This window comes from Athalia rosae, chromosome 7 (genome assembly GCF_917208135.1).
Source record: "Athalia rosae chromosome 7, iyAthRosa1.1, whole genome shotgun sequence".
Lineage (NCBI taxonomy): Eukaryota > Metazoa > Arthropoda > Insecta > Hymenoptera > Athaliidae > Athalia > Athalia rosae.
In genome coordinates this window covers 7,645,874-7,661,852 of record NC_064032.1, presented here as the reverse complement: position 1 = coordinate 7,661,852, position 15,979 = coordinate 7,645,874, and the positions used below count along the sequence as shown (strand labels likewise).

General features: G+C 39.1%; 1 protein-coding gene across 1 annotated transcript in view; it reads left to right on the top strand.

Moving 5' to 3' along the window:
* LOC105693977 (nucleoredoxin-like) overlaps positions 1–15,979 on the top strand; it is a 62,584-nt gene that overhangs the window by 25,371 nt on the left and 21,234 nt on the right. The gene's annotated exons all lie outside the window — the stretch shown is intronic.

The window sequence follows — 15,979 nt, the reverse complement described above, 5'->3', positions numbered from 1 at the left end:
TCTTCACTTGTGAGTATCGAAAAATCGAAAAAATTTATTTCCGTAGTTGCTTGAAATTTACAAGTGAACTAATTTTTCTAAAATTCTGTAATTGGGCTCATAATTTAGATCTCACGACGAACAACTTTTGTACGAACACTGTTCCCGAAAAGTTTGCAGAGAAAAAGTTACATCGCGAATTATGGGTTTTTCATTTTTTAATAATTTTTCGCGATTAAACCCGTTCGAAAAATACGTCAGACTTTTCAGAGTAGCCTTCTACTGGTCTAACGAACTTGTGAAAAAACCGACTAGCCCATGTTATACATGAGAATGAAAAATAGCATCAATGGCGAGATTCGATCTGGCGACTTTACCTATACGTTTGCTGAACTAACAATAAGCGCTTATCCGCTCGGCTGCGGGCTGCTCAAGGTCGTACAAATTCGCAAACTGAATTCCTCCGAGAAGTTAAGAGTTGCGTCTTCTTGTTTAATATGTTGACGTCCTAACCATGTCCTACACATCCTATTAATATGAATCGAATCGATGAGAGAAAGTTCGTTTACAACAGACTAAAGACGTCGGGTTCGGATGGTTAATTTCCAAAGATCCGACGCAAATGTAGGGACTATTGAGTATGTATTTTAATATTTGGCGTCACCCGCGGGACGTAACACACTTGTAGGTGACTTCGAAAAGATCGACAAGGCAGAAAATTTGATGTCACATTGTTTTTTCCTCTGTTCGATTCATTAAACTTTTATTTTCAAGTGTGGAACATTTCTTGTAACTGCCGCTTTGTTTACAGATTATCTGCAAGTACCAAGTCGCAGAAGTGTTCACGTTGGATCTGTAGAATAGCTGCGGCAGAGGTCACGCTATATGCATAGTGCCCGAGGGCTAGGCACCCTCCTGAGGGCCATACTCGATTTTTGTGTCTAGGTAGGGCGATGGTGAAAGTGGAGGCCAAGAGGGTCGCTGAATAAAATCCAAATTGGAATTGGCGCAGTCACTTCATCGCGGGGTTGATGCCGACTCTGCGATTTCATGTCGAAAAGGATTCGGAATCTATACGTACGTCGAATTTCCTGCTATCCGAGATGGGTGGGTTTGTAGCTGTGCTTCAAATTGAACGATACACGAGTAGCTGCTGATAACGTCATACCATTCATATCAAACAATACTCTAGTTTTTTTGATTATGGAGAGGCTTACCTGGTTTTACTATTTTGCCCGGAGATGTTATTTGGTCACTCATAGCATTGAAAAGTTCATGAAGATGTTTTGTTGCGTGAACAAAAAAAAATTTGTCAATAACTTTTTATGAAAACACGTTTGATTGGTGAAACTTCACCAACCAGATCAGAAAAATCTTCTGTCTTCGGTAGGATTTTTAAATGATTTCGGAATAATATTGAGACGATTGAAACGCTCGTGCATTGGTTCGAACCGAATACAAGCGTAGTAGATTAACACGGATTTTTTAGCGCAGGTGCGCACACGAGCGAAACGTAGAACACGCCCCTCAACGAGAAAGAAAATGGAGATATTAGCAGATAATTGAATTAATTTAAAGAAACTATGAAGTACAAAACCTAGCACGCTAACTTTCCACGTTATAAACGAAAATTCAAAAGGAAATATCAATCTTTGAGCACTTCTGGACACCAAGGAAACGCATAGAACCTTTCATTTTAACTAATAATTATTGAAATTGGAAATTTTGAACAGGCGAAAGAAAAGATCATTGACAAAGGAACTTATTCCCTGAATGGAATTATTTGCTAAAATCAAGAATGAAAAAAAAAAAAAGACATTATAAACGGTAATAGAACATTAGGCATTAGCCGCCCAACCGTACAAAAAAGCGGCCGTTCAGCAAACATTTTGTGTCAAATTATGATGTTCAGTCGAAATTTTTCCGACCTGCTCTCTGCACTTTTCACATAGTCATTATAATAACCGCAAAAACATTGGAAATGTAAAAATAAGCCGCCAAGTACCAAATTCAAATTTATTTCGCTGATATTTGTAGTAGAATAACATAATAATGCCGAACACTACCAACTCCCGGCAAACATACGTCGTGAAGTCGGACTTCGCTGTTTCGTGTACTGGATATCGAACAATCATTTCAAGAGCTGCATACTTGGCGGGCGCATTAGATTATCATTTGTTCGGCCCAGAATAATATTTTACGAGTGTATTTGCATCATTTTATTTTAAACGGTTTTATTTAGCTTGACTTGTACGGAATTTATTTGTTTATTTGGGTCAAAATCAGAAATTGAAATTTAAGCACCTTCCCGTTGTCAGATTGATCTGAAACTTGGTACACACATTTAATTTAGATGACGATACAATATAATAAAATTAATAACATTATAAATCTAAGATGGCCGCCGATACAAAATGGCGGATTACATATTTTTCCTTAACCCCCTGAATGTGGGTATCAAATGAAAGGGCTACACTAGTAAAACACGATGATTATGTCAAAATTAAAAAATTCAAGATGGACGCCGTTCCAATATGGCGGACTAAGTACATATTTTTTCACAACCACCACAATATGGGTATCAAATAATAGGACTACACTGCAGAATACTGTCATTATGTCAAAATTTCAAACTCAAGATGGACGCTGTTACAAAATGGCGTATTAGGTGGGGGCATGATTAGTCGTGTCGAGAACAGTTGCGTAAAAGATTGTGTGACGTTAGAGGGGCAGATAAAAAAAAATAGGTAATCAGATACCTCGTGAGTAAGCGGTAGCTATACCACCCAAGTTAAGGTAATAGGTTCAAACGTGCCGAGGACTGTATGGCATTAGGGTGGATAAAAATGTAATGTCGTAAGCGCTTCCCCCTCAAGATTGGGCGCATCTTGTTGTATATTAAGCCTAAGGAATATTCGCTAGACAATTTCACTAAATACTTAAAACAAGAAAATAAAAATCGGTAAAAAAACCTTTAAGTTAAACGGTTTTATTTTATGTGCACTGAAAACTACAAAATAAATAAATCGTTACTTACCTATCAACCTACGTAGGTGATCTCGGTCATTAATATCTCTGATGGTAGTGGTTGTCATAACATGAACCATGTCAGCGGCCGAAAGGCAGTTCATGAAAGAACACTAACACCAGGGTTTGCTTGGTAGGTAAACTAAGCAGCCCACACTATAACAAGTAGGTATTTTGACCTTCTAGTTCAGGAATATTTTAGTACTAGGCAGAATAGCTTTTAGACATATTAGACTAAAATAAAAACGTGGGGCCCCTCTGAAATCATACCTATGGCAGAGCATATCTTATACTTTGGTAGATCGTGAGCTCGGCGTTCGCTGGTGAAGCCGTAACGGCTGGTTATTGATGGTCAAAACCTCCAGTTACGATTATAGTAAGTCGATTCAGCGGACCCTGGACTCCGGAGCTATGAGGTTTCGGATGCGACCGGGATAAACCGCTAGGATGATGATGATGACGATTATAATAAGTCGATGCAATCCACACTTGTTAGTATAGTAGAAAGTAATACAGAATTAGTTAATGGGCCCCACGTTTTTATTTTAGTCTAATATGCCTAAAAGCTATTCTGCCTAGTACTAAAATATTTCTGAACTAGAAGGTCAAAATATCTACTTGTTATAGTGTGGGCTGCTTAGTTTACCTACCAAGCAAACCCTGGTGTTAGTGTTCTTTCATGAACTGCCTTTCGGCCGCTGACATGGTTCATGTTATGACAACCAATACCATCAGAGATATTAATGACCGAGATCACCTACGTAGGTTGATACGTAAGTAACGATTTATGTATTTTGTAGTTTTCAGTGCACATAAAATAAAACCGTTTAACTTAAAAGTTTTTTTACCGATTTTTATTTCTTTCAAATTATTTTTTGGATCACGGATAGAGTTTGAAATGAAGAATGGGCCAACCTGCAGCTATATTGTTGCGTACATATCAGGCTGAGTCATTCACTATTTGACGAATGGGATTGGCCTATACTCCGGGTATTCTATTTTTCCATCTCTACAAGGTAATTTCTATTTCATCATTAATCGAGGTAATATAATCGAAAGTAAAAATGAATAGATATAGGAATTATCCTTTTGTACAGGCAAACAGAATGTTATGGACCAATTGCAACTATGCAGATTTTCTAATTCAATTCCCACAGTCCGTTTTAGATATGAATATAGTTTTCATCGGCTACGATAATTTAATCGCGGAATTTATCGTTATCAATTGAACAACCATTCATCTTCGAGTATATTTTTCAACGGAATAAGAGTAACGTTTCAAATATTTGTATTAAGAAAAAACATGTGAGATTTTACTGAAGTATCAGTAATTGGAACCTTTACCTCATTTAACAAACTTACTTATTTTTAATTGTGCTATGTCGATTGTCAGATAAATATTGTTACGTCCGATCGGTTTAGTTTTGTTTGGGATGGATCTTACGTGAACAGGAGAGGGTGTGTCTCGATTTTTTGGGTCCAAGTGCTAGCACTTTTCACCTGGGACTCGAGACCAGTGCAAAGTTGGAAATAGCGGTGGTTAATAATAACACGGGAAATTTGAGGGTGATGTTTTACTCGAAGAGGGATTTGGTTTTATATGCTTGTCTCCTCGGATCTGATTTATTGACTTGCTTATAATCGGGAGAATTAGGTTTAAACTCTACTGGAATTTTATATAAAAATCGAATTTACTCGTAAGAATCACTTGGTTCTTGAGATAACTACAGCCGGGTTAAGCGAGTTTCTCAATAGCCGCCTGATTCATAAGGAAAATCTAGAGGAAAACGAACATCAGCCGGTTAAAGCGAGTCCGTTTTGACACAGACTTTTCCTTTTGAATAAATTTGAAATTGGTAAAATTGAAGAATTAGTGATTGGAAACAAGGGTGAATTTTGAATGAATACGTGGTTATATTTCCAGAATAAAATATAAAATACAAAATTTATAACATAAAAATACTAACTAACAGTTGATCAAAGGAAAAAACTCAAGTTAGAATCGGGAGTGGAATGAATTGGGGAAGTAAGAATTTTGGAAAGAGTGGAGAATGTATGAGAATAACACCTTGCTCGAATTGGTTTGGAATTGAAGAAGATGGTGCGAACTGCACTGGTGGACTTCCGATTCAACTTTTAGAAAACTAGACTGAAGTTAAGTTTTTGGTGGATGAGTTAAGTGGGTGAGTTTTGTCTGATACTTTTTAGTCTGTGACTGCAACTGTATTACTGAGACTGGAACTGAGACTGGTACTGAGACTGGAACTGAGACTATGTACTGAACTGGGCTGACTTATGCTGTCTATTCTGTGATTTTTTAGTTGAGTTCCAGTTTTTATACCAAGATTTTGAGGGCGGTGTTTTGTAAATTCCTACAATTGGTTGGAATTTTCTTTTGGGGGTTCTTCCAATCGTGTGTGTTTATCTATTTTGTTCAAAATGTGTAAAATATCCCATTGGTTGAGTTTTTCTCCCACTTGGGCCTGGTTATGCTGGGGTAGTTTTCTGGGGTACAAACACTTGAGTTTTATGACTATCTTCGAGAAATTGTTCGGTTTTTGAAAGTTTACTATTATTTAATGAACAAACTGGATTTTTACCAACTCCGAAATGGAAAATTCTTAGTGAATTTGAATCATTGATTTCTGTTTTTGAACGAAGGTTCTATCATGTTTTTTACGGATTTTGTATTATAAGATTGAAATTTGACTGAATTCTTTTAATTTAACAAGTGTAATGAGTGTCTGATAATGTTTTATTAACGCGGAGACGGTTTAAAATTGTTCATTAGTAAATGTTAAAAATTGGTTCTTAATAATTGAAGCAATATATGAAGCTAATGGAATATTTCGAACTCGGAGTGGTTTACAATATCAAGAAAAGGGTCTTGGCCTGAAAATGTGCGTGCGGACCAGGGATTTGTTTAGACTATTCTAGGGTTTTACGACCGACTCTCCAGATTCCACATCTGCAAGATCTCAGGTTCGAATGGTCATCTCTGGGACCTTTGTTTAGTTAAAACCTAGGGGATATTGAAAATTTTGAATTTAGGAGTCCCGTGGGACGTAACAATATAAAAGTGTCAAAGATTCATGTATACCGGATGAGGACTGTTTTGATATCTTACATGTTATATTTTGATCACTTTCTGTTGGCTTATCAATGTTTTTTGTTCCGTGAAAGTATTTGGGCTGTCTGTTCTTTTTTATTTTTAGACTGTCCATTATACATATAGTTTCGTGAATTCGATTTTTTTTGCTCCATTATGCATCAGTTATTAATGAAATTATAACTTATTCTTGCTTTTCACTCCAAATTATAGCGTTTCTAATGTATCAGAATGTATTCCTTGAAATTATAATATAAAAACATGAAAGCGTTTGTAAAAAATGCGCCCGCCAAGTATGCAGCTCTTGAAATGATTGTTCGATATCCAGTACACGAAACAGCGAAGTCCGACTTCACGACGTATGTTTGCCGGGAGTTTGTAGTGTTCGGCATTATTATTTTATTCTACTACAAATATCAGCGAAATAATTTTGAATTTGGTACTCGGCGGCTTATTTTTACATTTCTAATGATTTTTTGTGAGTACCAGAGATTTTACGAGTTAACTGCACTCATTGTCAGTGCTTCACGCTCGCTTTATTTAGCGAACGTGTCAACCCTCTACCCCCGACGTCTCGCGCGTTCTCTTATCGTTGATCAATGACATGATATGACGTATCCTAATTTGTTCCAACATTGCGATTCGAGCGGAAAACACATGGAACTCAAACTTGTTTTTACATTAGGGTTAATATCCGATTGGTAATGCAAAACGTTACGTTTGCATATGTTATTGGTACCAATTTACCATGCACATAAATAGAAGTGCATCGAAATATTACATACTACGAAGCAGCTGGACGTCGAAAATTACAAAGCGTCTGAACATACAATTGTTATTCGGCAGTACTTTGAAGTGTATCCTATACTTACTATTCAATTTTAACACATATAAAAATGTTATAAATTTCTGTACCTCTTCCGTCTCTTTTCTTTTCTGTCCATAAGTTGCTACATCAACATACGATTATTATCCGTCATTTCACGCAATGTTTAGTTATAGTCGAATCAAGAGACCGTTGATTTATATTTGGATCATCATACGTTCGAATTCTAGAGTGAAAAATTTCTTCATAGTTATAACTTATGTTTGGTAATATTATCATTGTTTTTCTCAATTACATTAATTTGAAAGTTGAGGATCTACCGATAGCTTAATTTGTTATATTTCTGCAAATTAAATATTGTTAGGCCTGATTCATAGTGCATCTCTCATACCACAAGATGCTTCCTACATATTCAATAATTGTCTGAGCTGATTTCAAGAGTATTTCAAATTCATCAATATCCAAATTGAAGTCATTATACCAGTTCATAAGTTCGAGTTACTGGGGGTTGTGGAACCCATCTCAGGGCCTCTTCGTCGAGGCGAAAAGATTGTGCAGGGAAATCGAAAACAGTGATCCCTTGTGATCAAGCAGTCGTTGTCGAGTTCAAAGTCAGATCCTATGGGTGCTGGTACGGTTTGTGGAATCCAAAGTCCAAAGTCCTCGCCTCTAGAATGAATTTCATGTCAACAAGTCCTCTGACTTTGTGCCTAGGGCGATTTTGGACAACTATAGACAAGGCCTTGATTATAACACCTCAAGTGATGAACCCAGCGAATGTGCATATCCATAAAATCGTAGGAATAATTGGGAAGAAACCAAACTGAGGATTGGAATATAGAGGTTCACACCTAACTGATGAATAATGATCGGATGTAGGAATGTAGATAACACCTCTTACCGTTTTTGAGAGATATCACTAGAAATGTGTAAAAGAAGCTAGAGGAATAAAGCCGTCAATATGAAGTAGCAATCGTTGTTGCTACTCTGAACTTTGATTTGTTTCTTCGTTGATAACTTTTCCTGCTGATGGTCCTCATCAACTAAGCGATGAGGATTATTTGGCAAAGAAGGAGTGGAGGTGATTCTGATGGAGAAAGTCTAAGAAAGCCATAACTGGATTTGACTTGGACAACCACGGGCCAATTCTTCCTAGAGATGAGGTATGATGCTCGTTCATCATCACAGTTGATGTTGCTTGTAGAGGGTTTTACGGCAAGTGGTGTTCACACCGTCGAGTACTTGTGGCTGTCCTTGTGCGAATTAAATATCTGCTTTTTGTCACATCTGCACATAGAGGGATGAAATATAGGAGCCCCGTGTGAAGAGGAAATCAACACTGATTCAACGTCTTCTTTCGCACTAAGCACATTATGTAGCTCATTGGTCTCCTCGTTTATTGGAAAAAAGTCTCTTCTAATCTAAGCTAGCTTTCGACCCGGCCTGACTGTGACTGCTCTACCTCGGCAGCAAAATGTATAACCAATTTGTCGACATCATTGACTGATCGTAGTCAAGCAGCAATAAATAAACTGTCCCTTTATGTTATGCCTTTTTTATTCCTTGTTTTTGGAACGCTGTTGCGGTTACCATGTACTTGCGGTACTGTCAGTATATTTCGAAAACGGAATGCAGCCGTAGTCAACCACGGGTGGGTTTCTTACGTGCGAAGTTTGCGAGTACGATAATTATACATTCTCTTCTGCCATATGAGCAGCTGTTATTACCATCATCCATATCCATGCATATACATTGTGAACATATTGATATTGTTTTATTATAATGAATATTTATTAATATGTGGAGTGTATGTGGAGCGCATCCCTTATTATTTTATATATTACTATACATATGTATAGCAATGCTCACATGAGTGTGAATATGTGATCATCAGCAAAAAAATCTATCGGGAAATAAGGGGTCCAGGAAATTCAACAAATTTGTAATGAAATAATTTTATCAAAAAAATTGCAAAAACATGTATGTATACATAAGCATTATGCACGAAAATAAAGCGAATAAGGTCATTGCGGATCACTCTGTGGACAAATTTGGCTCAAAAACAATAGGGAATTTCGTCGTGCTACCACGAATGTATATTTCAAAAATCAACTCGATCCATGTAGCCGATCGACTGATATCGTGGTCAATGCCTGCGACGAGAAAGAAGAAGAAGAATGTGATTTTCAGCAACTTTAACCCTTAAGAACTCAGCAACTACAAAACCGATTTGGCCCAATTTTCGCGAGTGGAGTCCTTTGGCGAGGATCTCTCGATGGTGTTAAAGGCGTTGAAAAATATCGAGTGGTTCAAAAGTTATGACATGCTGTATGCAGGTATAACTGGGTCAGCTGGGTAAAGGATTCTCGGCTAGCGCCCGCCGCTAACATCTCAGGTTAGAGGGAAAAAAAATATAAAAGAATCGATAAAAAATCGGGGAAAATCAGAAGAATCAGGGGTTCATAAATTCATCGCAAACAAAGAAAAAAAAATGTTGAAAGAAGGGGGGAAAAAAAAATATTACAAAAAAAGCGAAAAAGTAATAAGAGGGGAGCCCACGGGTACTTGGCGGCGATTCGCTACCGCGAATCTTGACACGCAAAGTTCGTCCGTTTCGACACGGCGGTGGAGAACGATGGGATCTACTTTGATTTTCGTTACCTACTAGGCGCCGGTCGATAAACAGCCATTTGGGGTTCGGTTCGCAGCTTTTATAAAAAGCTCAAACACGCCTGCGTTCTATGATATGTAGTATATTACACTACGAGGGAGGAAAGTGGGTGATTTTTGCCGTGTGCGAGGTTTGCTGCACGAGCTCAAGGTGATAATCCGCTCCTCTCGTGCGGCATATACTATTTTTCACCTGACCAGTTTGAAATAACCATATTTTTATGCCTGCGATGGTACGTACGTACGTACGTACAACGCCACAATACACAGGTGGAATCCAATCAAATTGGACAAATTTAGGGTTAGACGACGGAATAATTCAAAGTGAGCTGAATTTTGGTGTACACTTTTACCGACAATGAGTGTCCTGAACCAACATCCGAAGTGTACTCTTCATTTGACCTTGAGCCTCGCGAGTTATCGGACGCAGAAGGGAGAAAAATCAGGTTTTTCGCTTATATCTTACTTTCTATCGACTTTAGGAGAGAAAAAATTGAAGTGCACAAAATTTTGTACAATCAAGTGTTCTTGTAGTTTTTCCGTAGGATTGACCGTTTCAGCGTAATATAGGCATTAAAAGTGTGAGTCCGATACGGAGTATCCTAATTCACGATCTTTGGTGCAATTACAGAAAATTATGATAAAAAGCACATTTTTTTGATTAATCTACCAAATGTGAAAAAGCGACCGTGTTTTTTTTTTCATTTTGTTCTTTGTTTTGTTATTTTCATAAATTTCGTTCTCCTCAAACAACAAATTCAAAACAAACTCGATCGGGGTACTTTTTTTCAGCAAATATCCCGTCCCTTCCAGAAAAATCTTGATCTTGACCTTTCATGACCTTCAAGATACCTTCGTGGCCATTATAAGTGCCAAAATTGGCGGAAATTGTGTAGCGCTTTTTTTTTCTTTTGAAATGGATTCCTCGTTCACAAATCTGAAAGATGCCCAATTTCCAGAGTGGGAAAGTAAAATCTACCAAAAAATCACAATTTTTTTTCAATTGCTTGAACCACCAGCTACATTTTAATCGAAACAATTCAACTCAATTATACTAAATATGAAATATCGCGAAAGTCTACGTGAACAATGAATAAATAATACAGAAGACTTTAATATGTTTGTTGTTTGATCTCGTTTTCGAAATATCAAGTAAACCCATGTGCCGGTAAGTACATTATTTTTATATTACTTGATGAAGTGAAACTAAATTGTTTATAGTTCAATACATCTATGTTAATAGTATGAATAAAGTGAGGCATTTCAATTGTAGAATGCCTAGAAATAGAACTCGGAAAACATTTTCTCAAAGATTGGAGAATATTTTTTGTTATTGCCATGTACATACGTTTCAAGTGGACGTACCCGTATGAGAAAAGTAATTTCAAATTTGCCGTAACATTAATCTCATCGAGAAATTCTCTCTTCGCCTTCAAGCCGCTAGGTCACCCGTTCTTTCGAATTTATTACTCTCTTGATTTAAAAAAAAAAAATCTAAAAGGTCACCGATCTGCTTCACGCCAAATATCTGTTAGCCATTTACAAACTTCAATTAACATTGTATAATAGTCCGCACACCAGCGATATGGAGGGTGACGTCAGGAGAAGGGGAAACTGAAATGCAGAGTCAGAGTTAGGTGGGTTTGTACTGTTGAGATAGGGCTTATCAGGAGAGCGCGTCATTAGATTACAGGGGGAATAAAATTGTGTATCGGTAAGTGAAGGGTGCGGCGTTGAGGGTTTGAAATTTAGGTTTGGCGAACAGATCCTGCCCCGTAAAATCTAGGTTTAGTCTCTACATATCATGAGATCTGTTTGCTACTTCTGGAAGCCAACTGTGGTCAATTCCCAGGGAGAGATTCTCTCATCGATCGAAGGACATGAGGAATTTGAGCCTCATTTTATGGCTTGGTTGTCATCAGTTGTTCAAAGTCAATAAGACACAGGACGTACGCATGTATACGTGCCTGCTCGGACTATTATAGGAATAATTTTGTACAAGCTGCACAGGTTAGTCCTTGAAATGCCATTTTTGAATTGATGGCCAAAGCAGCGTCAAGATTCGAAAATAATCACGTTTAGGAACTACCCTACTTGTACATACCGTACAATCTAATCTTGTCATAAGTACGAAAGTGCCACCATCCTGCACATTCATAATTACGTGTATATTTATAAGTCTCTTATCTTCGCTCACTCTCAATTTCCACAGTCCCGAGGGCTGTTATTTTTCTATCCTTGTTTTCCCTCAGGCTGAATCTGGCGCAGTCTGAGTGGATTATTTTTTCCCAACTGTTCACGCTCTGAACCTATTCAAGCGTGCTACGCGCAACCTGTAAAAAAGCACATGTATACGTGTGCGCAGCCAATTCAACCGCAATAAACGTATGTATGTATTGTAACGTGGCGTTTTCAGCCCCGTTACTACGGCACCCAAATCTCGCAAAACTTCCTCCCGCTTTTCGTTAATATTATGGAAAACTACAGAACACCGAAAAGAATCACCAAGGCTCAATTGAAATAAGAGATATTCCGTATGTTAAGCTGATTTTCGTGATTGTTCCGAATATTCTCTTATGTGATCTGGGAAAATACCGACGAGTTGAGACAAGGACGATCTACGACGACCTCCCGGGCCCTTTCCTCCAAGGATACAACTCTGACGTCATCCGTGCCAATCAAAATACCGATGTGCACTCTTCCGCGGTGGACCGGACCACCAGCTGATGACAGCATCGCCAACATCTCCCGCCTCCCGATCTACCGAATCGCTACCGGCGTATAGGACCGCAAGACGACCCGTCCACGATCTCCCGCTAGACGATAGGTGCGTAAGACGCTCTGCTACCGACGAATGGATGCTACGGAGACGGCGTATAGGGTGGCATGGATCGAGTAGTGTCACCTCCCGTCCCGTAACTTACTGGCCAGGAGCCAGACCAAACTAACATCTACCGTTCCGGAACTGATCCCGTCACCGGGTAAAACTTGGTAACCTCCCGAGATGACGTTCTGCCTAGGAAGACATGTAGGAGCCGAGGCACAAGTGAGCCCAGGACTACATTCCGACTCCCGAGACGACATAGGATAGAGATGTTGTTCTGGAAGACGAGGACTCCAAGTGCCTGAGTCGACGCAGCCTTGGATGGCCTTCCGAACGCAGACAGCCAACCGGTCAGTATTCGAAAGCGAGCGCGGCCAACGAGGAAGCATGTGCGGCATATCGTTGGACAGACAGGACGTCTAGTTAGATCCTTCCATACCAATTAAGATCTTCCTTTTCCCTCATCTACCGTATCGCTATCGTTTTTCACCTTATCGTTGTGACTTAGATTTACTCCAATCCCTCCTTTAGCTTCAACAGTTTATTTAAATTCCGAGTCACTAGTTAAAATTTAGTAGTTAAAATCCGTAAAATCAGTGGATGCCGAACTCCTGCAGTGAGGTAAGGTTCTCCACCTTCTGAGAGGGTCACAAAGTCGCCACGTGAGAGTTGGGGATTGCATGGCATTATTGCGTATTTTGTTATAGTTTTCGTAAGTCGGTGGATACGAGCCCCACTGCAATTTGGTACGGTCCGATCCGTTTTGAGTATGTGTTAAATTAGGCAATTCTGCGACTTCTCCCGGCCCACCTTGTGGCCGATTACGATATCGTTCAGTCTGTAAAATAATAATTGATCTGATTGTGAGTCTGTAATTTGGTCTTCTACCGTTTCTCCCGTGCATTTGCTGCACGTGGCTTGAGTCTGCCATTTTGTAATTAAGTAATACGTTAAGTAAGCCTTGGTGATGTCTGGTGATGCTGTATGGTATTTTGATTATAATTTGATGACTTATGTAATATGTTCTACCGTATGGATTTGTAATTTCTTTGGGTAATTTGTTACCCCTACGTTGAATATTTTGTTTCGTTACGTTCTCGCTCGGTTTGTAAAATCTATTTGCCTGTTACCGTAGGGTAGCCACGGAAAAGCGCTCCGTGTAAAACCGCGCCTTTCTCCCGTTCGTAATTATCGCACATTTGGTTAATTCGTGAAAAGTATCGGTAATCCTCCGTTAGGCCTTCCGAATATCGAAATTATAATTCTGTACTACCGTAAATGATTTTCCGCTACCGTTGAACGAATTATATTTCGTTACTCCCGCACTTTTGTAGAGCTACAGATTCTGTACGTCTTGCCAGATTTGTTAAAATACAGTATCCCGTAATGACGAATTTGGTTTCGCGTTATCGTTATTTTCTTCGTGCCCGAATTGTTGTTGTGGATCCACGCCACTCTAGCATTTGTTTCGCTGTTGGACAGCCTGTGCCCACTGAAATAGAGATATACCTATTTCAGTGCCTGTGCCTAGCCAGCCACTCCGCCGGATCTGCATTCGTTTATTCGGTAATTTTTGTTAATTCGTCGAGTGACGCGATAACGCGTCTGGCGCCCAACAATCTTTTCGTTCCGTTTTCCGTTTCGAGTTTCGTACAGATCGCGCCGAAGGCACGTGCGTGTTTCCCGGGTCCAACCCGCTCGGGGTAAAATATACCGCGTCGCAGTATGTGTTTATGTATCTGTGACAAGTATGGCAAGCGGTATTTCCGTTAAAAACCAAGGGTTGTTTTCTAGGTGGCATCACGCGTGTGCCACCGTGTGCCACGGAGGACTTACCATATGCGACTCGACCATTTCACGGAGTCAGCGTAATATGCAAATTATTGCTACTGCACACCAGACTCAAGGCGCACGCTCATACACCCTGGTTAGCAACCGCAATCTCTCAACACAGCCAGGGGTGAACTCCAACGATAAGAGGAGTTGCTGCAGGCTGTAGGGTTTAAGGGTGTGCGGGACGCTGTGATTACACGTAGGTTTTATACGCTACTGCAACTACCCGCAACTCGTATTTGCACTGCCGTATTGCATGGGTCGGGGATAGGAAAATAAAAAATAGGCCGACGCGGTTCCACTTGTATCGACGAATTAATGCAGGCACCAGACGATGTGACCCTATTTCGTTATGAATCATTAGAATTATGCAGGCGTACGTATTGTTCCTGCGCATACGGAAGGTCGGAATGATCATCCATACAAATGAATGCTTTGAAATTAACTCTCCATGAGACGAATCTTTTTCTGACAATGTATTATAAAATAGTATATTGCATAGTTAGGGTCGAGGGGTGAATAACAAACGAAATCTGGTGTACGAAGTGCTGGAAATATCGGGAGATCTTGGGAAATTTCGAGAGATATCGGGGAATATGTCAGGAAAAATTGAAAAATGTTGGAAGATATTGCGGGATATGTCGAGAGATACAGCAGGAAAGTACTAGTTTCTGGAAGCTTTGACTGAGAGATGTCGGTAAGTTATTCAAGTAACCGGCAGAGCGACAATTGTTTTCACTTCGGTCCCTACTTTGACTCTCGTGAACGAACGCTCCAATTTGTGTTGACTACCAACATCCTTCATATTTAAACAATTCCCAAGCCCATGTAATTCCATTGCACGAAAGTCGGTAATATCCGAGGGCGGGCCATTTTCCGTTCCGTCATCTGGGTCCGCAATGAAACTTCGACTTCGAAAAACTGAAGTCGTTCTTCTGCTGCAGTACTAACATAATCAACACACCCCCACAGATAGTAACACTCGTTTCTTTCTCATTGGAGTCTTCGTAATCGTCGTTAATAATGAGTTTTTGAGTTTATAATTAGCTTTACAGACTGTTATAGAATGATCTGTAATGTAAAAATCTTCTGTTGGTGAGATTCATCGTGTTTTATGGTGATTTTGAATAATCAATGATATTTGTAAAAATTGCGCAATTAGCATATATATGTGTGTCCTTCTCACACCCATTCGCAGGGTGTTGAATGCGCGAAAGGTTCTGTTGTGCCGACTTGGTGAAAATTATAGCAGACCCTATTTATCGATATCATAGATTAAGCAGCATTGTTAATTTACCGACTTCTTTCTTTTATCGACCCCTTAGCTTTAGATCGCATTGTTATTTGATCATACCGATTTAGTCTTTTTAATTTCAACTGTCGTAGAAGTAAGTTCTGTCATGATCGATGGTTGTTTCTTTGCTTTGTGATATTCTATTATTATGGTACCGAGACTGTCCTTACATTTAGTGTTAATATTCATTTTGGACATTGATTCTTCAGGCTATTGTTAATATTCTATATCTTAATTGAGTTCGTTTTTGAATACTACGTTTGTTACAAAATTTGTTACAAAATAAAACAAAGTTTTGTTATCTCGAGTTGAATAATATTGTCGTTTCGGTTTTATTTTTATTTTATATTTTCATCTCAAGGATATCAGACCCCGCGCCTCTTCGATTGAGTTAGTTGACACATCGGTTTGAAGAAT